General features: G+C 46.1%; 1 long non-coding RNA gene across 1 annotated transcript in view; it reads left to right on the forward strand.

Moving 5' to 3' along the window:
* Positions 1–11583, forward strand: part of LOC141069892 (uncharacterized) — a 96670-nt gene extending 85087 nt beyond the window's left edge. The window contains exons 3-4 of the long non-coding RNA XR_012226644.1: positions 7053–7176; positions 10346–11583. This is a non-coding gene — a long non-coding RNA (uncharacterized lncRNA). The remainder of the gene's footprint in view (positions 1–7052; positions 7177–10345) is intronic.
* The last annotated feature ends 565 nt before the right edge of the window (positions 11584–12148 follow it).

Genomic DNA, 12148 nt, shown 5'->3' on the forward strand with positions numbered 1-12148 from the left:
CCGGGCACGGTATCGCAGGGACCTGAGCGGGGGCCTTGCTCGGTACCGTATATGCCACGGGGCCTGTGGTGACTAGGCCTTCCGGTGCGCAGGGGGCCGCGTGCTGCAGCAGAATGGTGGGGACCACCTGCGGAGGCACTGATAGGGCGGGGGGTTCTCTCACCTTCCCCGGCGCTGCAGCCTCCGTCCCATCATCACGCGGTGGCCCCCGCAGCCTCCGTTCCTTGCTCCACTGTCCGGCGGGCCGTTCCTCCGGACTCGGGAGCTCCGCTGTGAAGTTCTCTGCTGGTATTGGTGGCGGCCGCTCTCGCTGACTCCGCTCAGGCTCCGCTCCCCAGCTCAGTATTCTGCGGTTCACCCGTGGCTCTGAGGGCAATTTCTGCTCCATCTCTCGCCTCCATTGCCACTCCAGGCGGCCGATGCCCCGACACCCGCAGCGTCTCATACCGTCCGTTGGGCAGCAATCGAATGGCGCCAAACAGCCACAGCCAAGTCCTTCTTCTGTGCCACTCCTCCTGCTGGGTGGGGCATTGGCAGGCCTTTCCACCCATCTGTTAGGGTCCAGTACATGAGAGCGTCGGCCTCCGGGCACATACTGCTGTCCACGGGGGTATGTTGGAGGGGGTCCCAGTCCATTCAACACGACGGCAAACACCCGGACCTCTCCCCTGCGCTGTAGTAATGCCGCCATCTTGCGCAGCTCCTGATACCGCCCCGGATCTTCTGTCAGCACCACGGAGTCACCACAGCGCTCCCAATTTGTAATCCACAGGTAAGCCAATTGTAATCCACAGGTAATTGTAATCCAAACAGAGTAGTCCAAGTCCTTTTCCGTTCTTTGAGGCAGGCCTGCCGCAGAAGATGGGGTATTAGCGGTGGGATCCTGCCGACTACGCCAAATGTAGGGTTAGGTGGGCCGAGCTGGGGGGGTGGTCCCTCTTCTTACCGCGCAGAGATAAAAACAGAGACACGATGGAGGCAGATTCTGGGTGCAACAGGTCCAAGTTTATTTCTCACTTGCTGTCCACCTGACGGCCTCAGAAGCACACCGCACTTCCTTTACCTCACGGCCCTCTGTTTCCAGGGCCACTTCTTACACACCGCACGTTACACTGGGGGACGTGTAAGCACACACCATCCCCTCTTCACTCGTCGATGTTCCTGACAGGTCCGTCACTGTGGCCGCCTTAGGCCCTTAAACTAACAGCGCTTCCACTGATCAGTCGTCGTGTCAAATATGGTGTCTCACACCCAATGCCTCGTCCCTTCTGCGGTTCTTCCTATCAGGACCACCCCCCTGACGTTCTCTCTTCAGTCCCCCTGGTTTAGATTCTCCTCACAGCGCACAGACTGTCGCAGTCCTCCTGTCACTGGAGCTCCCCCTGGAGACTGGAACCTTCTGGAACCCTCCCTCAGTTTTTATAGCTCTCCTGGTCCCCTGTCACTGTAACCACGCCCCCCATGACCAACGGTTTCTAAAGCCCTAAGCTGTTGTCAAGTCCTTTGCTCACACTCCTCCCTGCCATCTAATGGTCAACCCAAGGTACTGCACGTCCAATACACTTTCCTAGCTGTTTCCCCACTGTAATAACTGACACCTACCTACACTGTGCAAACCTTTCCTTCTTCACTCTGACTAGTCCGTCCGTCCGGTCACCTTCCCTACACCAGTTTTAACTGTACAGGACAATGTGGGCACTGCTGTGTTGGACAATGTAGACTCTGCTGTTCTGGATATCCCAGCTAATGACTGTACTGACATCACCATAGAGGTTGATGATGAGCAGGGTGCAATACACTGTAATGTTTAGGACCCCCCATTAGTTACTGGAGGAGTGGCGGTCCCCCATAGTGCCAGCGGTCAGTAGCCCCGGCAGGAGAGATGCCCTGGTGGTCGTTCTTCTGGTAATGCCTGGAGCTGTGGGTCATCTTTTTCGTCAGACAGCAGTTGTACCGGCCAGGCCTTTAAAGCACCACTCCAGCGTTTTTTTTATTGCATCGTTATCAGGCTGTTGGTATAATTATGCAGATGTTCTTACTCTTTATAGCCCTCAGTATTACAGATGAGTGATGTGCACATTTTTGATGACTCCTTGGCCCTGCGCTGTACTTGTACATATGACGCCTCTCTGTGAAGGTTCTATTATAATATCCAATATTTCTATTAGATGACGGATAATTAGGTCGGAGCGATGCTACTAGCTGACGAGGCGATCACCACTCAGGAGGAGGCGTATGGATGGAGACTGATCTTCTGCATCTTGTTTGTGTAGTATAATGAGCGCCTTCTCCAGGGCACGGTGCTCCTGCACATCATATTTGGCTGGAAATTGCCTTTAGCACTTAGACATGACTGTGTGCCATATCCTCCCTTTGTATCTGGTGATTTGCCAGGACGCCTGTAGAGGATGTTGATCTTTTAATGTGACCCAACATAAAACCCTATAAAACTAGATGGACGTAGTTAATGTTGGATATCTGCTCCAAATTCCTTCTTTTAACAAGCTGAATACGGGACACTGAAACCTACAATATAATGTATTGTATCACAACGTCCTTCCCATAGCATGCTGCGATTGGCACGGACCATAGAATACGGATGAGAAATATACGGCTGGTGCGAGGGACCCCATAGGGAATCATTGGACCGTGTGTAATGCGTGCTTTTAGCGCCTCTCACTCGGCCGTATCCCTCGCCAGTGTGACCCCGGCCTTAGGATCTTGTGGACAAGGAAAAGGATGTATGTAACATGGGCAGTATGTATACATACTGCTTGTCAGAAGGAGCAGCTCCTCGCAGCACAGTGTATTTAAGCAGTAAATCATGTGTTCGCAAACGGAGCCAGCGACACCCTGCCGTGGGATCATAGAACAGACCCCTCTTCTATTATACCTGCACCTCAACAAATGGCAGCTCAGTAATGATGTGTTTTGTGCTGTGGGCCCTGAGCAACCTTGTTATAGCTCTGATTTATGCACGTTCCCCAATACTAAGAGCAGGGAGGCTGGAGAAACGTGCAATCATTTCTCTATATTGTAAGGTTGTGTTTTCGTTCTCATTGTTATTCACCTGAAACAAGTAAAAAGTTGCCCAGTCCTCGATCTGACAGCTCTCACTGGATTGAAATGCTGCATATTTTTCCTGCAAGATATTGAAAAATTGCTGGATGGTCAAGGACGACGAGCAAAACAATTTGTCTGAGAGTTACAGCTCCTATTCTGTACTAAAGGTTAACACTATGGAAGGTCTGGACAATTTCAGAAAAATTCAAACCCTCAAAGTGTGGAGTATGAAGCCTATCACAAGGCCAGGCTATACAGTGTACCATGTACAGCTAGTATATATGCAGTACCATGTAACCTATAACGCCAGACTATATCCAGTACCATGTAACCTATAGAGCCATATATATATATATATATATATATATATATATATTATATACTGTACCATGTTACAGTTATAGGGCCATTATATATTTAGTACTTGTACTACCATACTATACTATTTAGCCTATACAACCAATGTATATATACCGTACTCATGTCGCCTATAGAGCCAGGCTATATACCATGGTAACTACGGTATATTGCTGGGTTATTAACTGTGCTATATAACCTTTAGGTTATATATGTAGTTTCATGTAAAGTGTACAACCTTGATTTATTTTGTATGCTATACTCTATACACAGATCAACCTTAACATTAAAACTACATGCCTAATTTTGTGTAAATCAAAGAATAGGCAACAGCATGAACATTTTACAATGGTAATGAACAGTGTAGCTGTGAATACAGCTCTGCAATGAGATGAAACATTTACTAGAAAGTAACAGCACGCAGGATATTGTACAGCAGTACTGAGCAGTCTAGCTGTGAATCTAGCTCTTGTGTGATATAAAAGATTTACTAGAAAGCAGTGGCATGCAGGATATTATACAGCAGTACTGAGGGGTGTAGTTGGGGATCCAGCTCTCGAGTGACAGAAAACTGTATAAGATGAGGTATGGGCAATATTATAAAGCAGTACTACACAGTGTAATTAGAACTCCAGCATTGTACACTGCTGTAATCTGATCCTTCAGTCAGACTATAGGAGTTTGTGTGAACAATGAATTTATTAGACAGGGAGAGAAGTGGCTCATAGGTAGGAAGCACATTTATTTGATAAGATGTATCAGAATATTTTATATTTTCTTGTATTATTATGTTATGTAATGTTACACTGACAATGACATTATTTGTTAGTTGTGGCCTCCGTGCGCCGTGTTCTTGCTCATATCATTTTATACCCAGATATGCTTGTGTTGTATTTCTTGCTTTTGTATCCAACAATTTGTCAGTAACGTCTCTGATACAGATGTACACCCAGTATACAGCAGTATATGTCTGCATTGCCGGTTATACTGTACTGTGTGATAGATATACATTTTTCTTCCTGCATGTGTTGTCACGAACTGGATTTCCTCTGGCAGATGCTCTGCAGAATGTGTGAATACACTGTGGACTTGTTTAGGTAAAAATATTTTTAACTCTTGTGATCCATTTTTAGTTCTTGGAAATCAGATGTTTTCTCTGAGCCAAATCCGTCTGTAATTTATCCTAACAATGCCCGCAGACGCCGCATTGGCCAGGATATCACATCCTTGCATGGCCGTGCAGTGAGTTCCTAGAGATGTAGGCATTTCCCATTTTGCATGGTAGGGGTTGCTGAAGTTGCACCCAGACCCTGGTGTGGAAGGGGGTCCATTGTATTCTTGAGCTCTGCCTCTGGTAACCAGTGAGCGTTTCAGAGCTTGGACTTTGTTCCTTACTCACACTTACTATAAAGGATAGGAAGATCAATACCAGGAGAAGCATAAGAGCATGCAGTCAATTTAATGTATAAAAATATCCAAATTTTATTAAATACCAATAATACAGAACTATATTGTAACAAGAAAGTGCTCATAAATAGATGTGGACAATATGTCCTATGGAAAAACCCCCTCAACTTACCCTGGATGGAAACAACCCGATAAGAATACCACTAAGGCTAGTTTCACACTAGCGTTTAAACGACGCGCGCACGGCGCCGCTAAGTCACGCCCCCTGCCGGCTCCCTGCCCGCCCCTTCCTGTTATCGCCTCCTCCGAGCGCAGAGGGCTGCATGCGTTATGCGCACCGTATCTTTAGCATAGGGTGCGCAGGCCGTGCGCAACTATGAATATAGCGTGCGCTGCGCATTTTTGAATGTGCGCTGTGCGCGCCAAAATGCAACATGCTGCGTTCGGCGCGCACAGCGCACCTCCAAAAATGCGCAGCGCACGCTGTATTCATAGTTGCACACGGCCTGCGCACCCTATGCTAAAGATAGGGTGCGCATAACGCATGCAGCCCTCTGCGCTCGGAGGAGGCGATAACAGGAAGGGGCGGGCAGGGAGCCGGCAGGGGCGTGGCTTAGCGGCGCCGTGCGCGCATCGTTTAAACGCTAGTGTGAAACTAGCCTAAGGGAAGTATAACACATGTGGTGTCTCATGTCATGTGCCCTATTAACATCCACAGGCCAAATCACTACAAATCAATGGCCAAACAAATACAGGTGCTAATTGCATTAAGGGCATGGCGTGAGTACTCTATTTGAATAAGTATCCCCAAATCTGCAAAAATATCCATAGGGTCGCTTACCAGGAAGGGGAGGAAGAGGAGAGCCCGGCAGTGAAGCCCCCGACGCGCATTTCGCAGCGTCCCCCGCCGCTTTATCAAGGAGGAGATGGCTATAAACATCCAAGTAGGGCCTTAAAATAGCCCTTGAACCCGGTCATGTGACCGGTATCCACCAATGATATTGGCGCATGCGCCATGGCGTCTGCAGGTCCTACACTGCAGCCAGGCATCATATACAATGCGCACGCGCTGGAAAAACCCGGGGCATAACACTGTGCATATAGATGCAGTCCGCAGCGCGGAGCCACAGACAGCATGGCGATGGGCACGGGCATAAGGAGGAAGTGAATCACAGGAACAACTATACTATATCTAACCCAGAATAAGAGATGTATAGGGGGCCTAACCAACATCCTTAAGTTAACCCTTATGCCCCCACACTAAACTAGGCATAGACATGTGAATAATCAGCACAGATAAACATACAATAATACAATAAACATACATTAAGGCATAAATAAGGCATTACATCCATCAAATAAACATATAATAGTTTCCATAAGACATTTTGTTATAAATACACCTCTGGTAAAAAAGCCTACATCCACATGTACAAGAAATGCATAGATGAAGTATAAAACCCATTGGGTAGATATATAATGGGTTCCAAAAAATGCTTGATTGTAGAGGGTGGTATATTCAGATCCACAACACAGGGCTAATCCAGGACCAAACAAGGACTCAGAGAAATAACTGAAAAAATGAAATTAGATGAAAAAAAACAATGAATAAAATTTAAAAACGAATAAAAACAACCACTGCTGAGCGGCATGGGAGATATAAGGTTATGCGGACACAATAAAAAGGAGACAACAAGGCAATAAACGCCAGTGTAAAGTATACATCCTCATATATCAAACCAAAAAAGAGGGAAAAGAACCACTGCAGTATTTTAAGGCCCTACTTGGATGTTTATAGGACTCATGCCATGCCCTTAATGTAATTAGCACCTGTATTTGTTTGGCCATTGATTTGTAGTGATTTGGCCTGTGGATGTTAATAGGGAATATGACATGAGACACCACATGTGTTATACTTCCTAGTGGTATTCTTACCGGGTTGTTTCCATCCAGGGTTGGTTGAGGGGGTTTTTCCATGGGACATATTGTCCACATCTATTTATGAGCACTTTCTTGTTACAGAAATATATTGTATTATTGGTATTTAATAAAATTTGGATATTTTTATACATTAAATTGACTGCATGCTCTTATGCTTCTCCTGGTTTTGATATTAGGTCTTGAGCTTGTGCATATAGCGTTGGAGCGGGTTTTTCTTCCTTGTCTCCATATCACCTTATACTTATGGGGTTTTTATTGCCATTAATTATTTCTGTGTTTTTCAGAGTTGCTCCCATTTACATTATAGATTTCCGCGCACGTGACCTTACATGGCGAGTACAACTAAATGATGTGTTTCAGAATGATGTGGACGGGGAATGCGGGACCTCTAATAAGGATATACAGGAGGTAATTTTCCGTTTTAAAGAACTGTTGCGTAAACATACTAAGATATGGTGGAATCATGAATTTTTGGAACAATATATTCAGAAGGACCTGATCCCTAGGGGTCTTAAGATTCAAGTATTCCCTTCATTTCCGGTCTTGGACGAGACCTTCAAGAATAAATGGGAGGACTTAACTAATACTTGCTCAAAGGGTTTTATGACCCTTTTAAAACAAATGGACCAAGATTCCCTTACCGTCAATTAAGAAATTGATGACCTACAGTCCATTTTACGTAAGGAAAGGTCCAGTGATGCCCTAAAAAAATTGAATGATCAAATAGATTCTGATCTGCAAAAATGGGCCTAGGACATTCAAGCAAATAAGGCAAAAAAAATTCAAAAGGGATATCCAGGACAAACAACTATCCAGAGTCTATAAATGGCGGGATACAACTGGTCGGTCTCGTCCAAGACATAGGAATATATCCTATTCATGGTCAAGGTCTACATCCTTACGTTCTAACATTTCTACCCATGAGGATGATGTAGGGCAGAGAGGTACTGGGTTGAGCATTGGTTCAAAAGAGGCTCCTACCAAGAGGATTGAGACCCGTCAGTCTTCCAAAAGCAAGGCGTCTGGATCGGGGGTCTCCCAGGGCGGCTCTCAGGGTGATTTGCAGGTATTGAATCTTTCAAACCATGTATTCACTGAGATACAATTGGAGGTTCTGGGTAAGTGACTAACTTTTTCACTTACTAACTTGTTTAATTATTTTACAGCCTTGAAAGACCTTCAATTATTTTCAAGAAAACTGATTTTGAAAAAGCTTCACACTGCGAGTCATGTTTCTGGGTCCCTGAGTGATATTGAAAGGGAAGCAATCCGCAATTTGGAGGATTTGCTTGCTGAACAGAGCGGTCCGTCCACAAGTAAGTTTCCTCCTTCGATTCGGCCTAAATCCACTAGATTCCCCCCCTTGACTATCAGTCCCTCTGTAGACATCTTTACCAAGCTAGTAAGCGAGGACTTCAAGAAGCTGTCCTCTAGACGGAGGCTGGATAACCTGACTCATAAACAACGCTTGGCCATTTCCCAATTACAATCATTGGAGGATGTGGTCTTCAAGCCAGCTGACAAGGGGGGGAATATAGTGGTGTGGCCCAACTGTAAATATGAGAAGGAAGCGTTCCGCCAACTGAGGGACCCAGCAACATATCAAAAACTGTCTTCGGACCCTAGGGCCTCTTTCTCACATGAACTTCGATTGATCTTAGAGAGGGCCTTTGAAAGTGGGGTCATTACCAAAGAGGTCTTGGATGGGTTGGTGGTTAGATACCCCAGAACCCCCACGTTTTATCTCCTACCTAAGGTCCACAAGGATGCCCTTGACCCCCCCGGGGCGTCCTATCGTGTCGGGGATTGGAGGCATGTGCGAACGCGTATGTCGATTTATCGACTTTTACTTGAAACCATTGGTGGAAGCACTGCCATCCTATATTCGCGACACGACGGACGTCCTGGCACGGGTTGATGGCATCTTTGTGGAACCTTCCACTCTTCTGGTCACTGCCGACGTAGAAAATCTCTATACTTGTATCGATCATTCGGTGGGAGCGGATGCTGTTCGCGGTTTTTTGGGGGCCTCTGACCTTGATGGCCCTCTATGTGGGCTGATTCTTGAGCTGGTCGACTTCATCCTAACCCATAATTTTTTTGTATTCAAGGACCAATTTTATTTGCAGAAGCGGGGCACGGCCATGGGTGCGGCCTGTGCGCCTTCGTACACCAACCTCTTCCTGGGTGCCTGGGAGAGGAGTTTGTTTGGCGACGGGGGCCCGCAGGACGCTTCCCATGTGCTGTGCTGGTACCGCTTCATAGATGACATTCTGTTTTTGTGGGATGGTACTGTCGACCAGCTCGGGGACTTCATGAGGTCTTTGAATGATAACAGTTGTAACATCCATCTGACATATAAATATGATGACAGGAGTGCGGACGTATTCAGGAAACCCACCTCCGTTAACTCTTTACTTCATGCATCATCGGCCCATGATCCGGCCACGGTGAGGGCCATCCCGGTCGGACAGTTTCTCCGCATGCGGCGCATCTGCTCCACCGATGATCGATTCAAGAGACAAGCCCATGATCTGAGTGATCGTTTCTTGAAGACGGGCTATAGCCGCAGGTGTGTCAAGATGGGCTATAATAGGGCAAGACGTACCCCACGCAGTGGCCTTTTACAATCTACTAAGAGGAGTGGTCCACACAATAGAGATGGATCTGTACGGTTCATCTCTACATATAATCATGAATGGCGCAATATGCGCGCTATCTTACAAAAAATTGGCCTATTTTGGAGACCGATTCATCCTTGAGGACCGTTCTGGGGCACTCCCCATCCATGACGCCACGTCGCTCAAGAAATTTGAGCGATTTATTTGTACGGAGTCACTATGTGCCTACCCCTAAGAACTTCTTTGGCTCCAATGGCCCGATATGTGGATCTTTCTCATGTGGACACTGTCTGGCTTGCACCAATGTCCTGCGCTGTTCTACTTTCAGCTCCTCGGATGGTATGAGGGAGTATAAGATCAAACATCGGATTTCATGTGGTACGTCAAACGTCATCTATTACGCCACATCTCCGTGTCCCAAAATCTACGTTGGCCTCACCACCAGGGAGCTGAGGGTGCAAGTGCGGGACAATGGTGCAGCCAGGACTGTGTCCGATCCATTGGAGCTCAAAACCCTTCCCCGACACTTTCGGGCACATCACAATTGCGATTCCGGGCTGTTAAAAATCAGGGGTATTGATGCACTCCACATGGGCATAAGGGGGGTGATTATAAAAAAGTTCTCGGGCAAATGGAGGTGAAATGGATTGTCCAATTGGACACTATGAACCCGAGAGGACTTAATGAATTTTTAAGTTTCACCCCATTCCTATAAATTCCTATACAAGCCTGCATAAGGCTTTGCTTTCCTGAGTGGGAAACTGCAGTGGTTCTTTTCCCTCTTTTTGGTTTTGATATATGAGGATGTATACTTTACACTAACATTTATTGCATTGTTTTCTCCTTTTTATTGTGTCCGCATAACCTTATGTCTCCCATGCCGCTCAGCAGTGGTTGTTTTTATTCGTTTTTAAATTTTATTCATTGTTTTTTTTCATCTAATTTCATTTTTTCAGTTATTTCTCTGAGTCCTTGTTTGGTCCTGGATTAGCCTTGTGTTGTGGATCCGAATATACCACCCTCTACAATCAAGCATTTTTTGGAACCCATTATATATCTACCCAACAGGTTTTATACTTCATCTATGCATTTCTTGTACATGTGGATGTAGGCTTTTTTTTACCAGAGGTGTATTTATAACAAAATGTCTTATGGAAACTATTATATGTTTATTTGATAGATGTAATGCCTTATTTATGCCTTAATGTATGTTTATTGTATGTTTATCTGTGCTGATTATTCACATGTCTATGCCTAGTTTAGTGTGGGGGCATAAGGGTTAACTTAAGGATGTTGTTTAGGCCCCCTATACATCTCTTATTCTGGGTTAGATATAGTATAGTTGCTCCTGTGATCCACTTCCTCCTTATGCCCGTGTGCATCGCCATGCTGTCTGTGGCTCCGCGCTGCAGCCGGCATCTATATGCACGGTGTTATGCCCCGGGTTTTTCCGGCACGTGCGCACTGTGTATGATGCCTGGCTGCAGTGTAGAACCTGCAGACACCATGGCGCAGACGCCAATATCATTGGTGGATACCGGTCACATTACCGGGTTCAAGGGCTATTTTAAGGCCCTACTTGGATGTTTATAGCCATCTCCTCCTTGATAAAGCGGCGGGGGACGCTGCGAAATGCGCGTCGGGGGCTTCACTGCTGGGCTCTCCTCTTCCTCCCCTTCCTGGTAAGCTACCCTATGGATATTTTTGCAGACTTGGGGATACTTATTCAAATGGAATACTCACGCCATGCCCTTAATGCAATTAGCATCTGTATTTGTTTGGCCATTGATTTGTAGTGATTTGGCCTGTGGATGTTAATAGGGCACATGACATGAGACACCACATGTGTTATACTTCCCTTAGGCTGGTTTCACATTTGCGTTTTTTAGCGCTGGAAAAAAACGCATACCTGCGCATGCGTTTTTTCCCCTATATTTAACATGGGTGCGCATACCTGCGCGCTGGTAAGCGCATGTATGCGATTTTCATGCGCTGCGTTTTTTTGGGGTATGCGTTGGTATTTTCCAGACGCAGCATGTTGCATTTTTTGGCCCTGCAAAAAAGCGCATGCGCACATATGCGCACGTTTTGCGCTAAAAATGGCCATTATAGCCTATGGATGCGCATATGTGCGCACTGGCATGCTCATGTATGCGTTTTTTTGCATATGCGTTTTTTTTTTTTTAACCATGGAATTTAGGGGTTTGGGTTAGAGTTAGGGTTAGTTAAGGGGGTTTAGGGTTAGGGTTAGGGTCAGGGTCAGGGTTAGGGTTGGGGTTTGGGTCAGGGTTAGGGTTAAGTATGGTTTGGTTAAGGGTTAGGGTCAGGGTTAGGGTTAGGGTTAGGGTCAGGGTTAGGGTTAGGGTTGGGGTCAGGGTTAGGGTTAGGGTCAGGGTTAGGGTTAAGTATGGTTTTGTTAAGGGTTAGGGTCAGGGTTAGGGTCAGGATTAGGGTTAAGTATGGTTTTGTTAAGGGTTAGGGTCAGGGTCAGGGTTAGGGTTAGGGTTAGGGTTAGGGTTAGGGTTAAGTATGGTTTTGTTAAGGATTAGGGTCAGGGTTAGGGTCAGGATTAGGGTTAAGTATGGTTTTGTTAAGGGTTAGGGTCAGGGTTAGGGTCAGGGTCAGGGTTAGGGTTAGGGTTAGGGTCAGGGTTAGTAAAGTCATGGTTTGGGTAGTGTGAGGGGCCACCTAAAAATGTTGGAAAAAAACGCAAACGCGGTAAAAACGCACTAAAAACGCATACAAACGCATAAAAACGC

This window comes from Dendrobates tinctorius, unplaced genomic scaffold (assembly GCF_039654945.1).
Source record: "Dendrobates tinctorius isolate UK_male_01 unplaced genomic scaffold, ASM3965494v1 ptg000013l, whole genome shotgun sequence".
Lineage (NCBI taxonomy): Eukaryota > Metazoa > Chordata > Amphibia > Anura > Dendrobatidae > Dendrobates > Dendrobates tinctorius.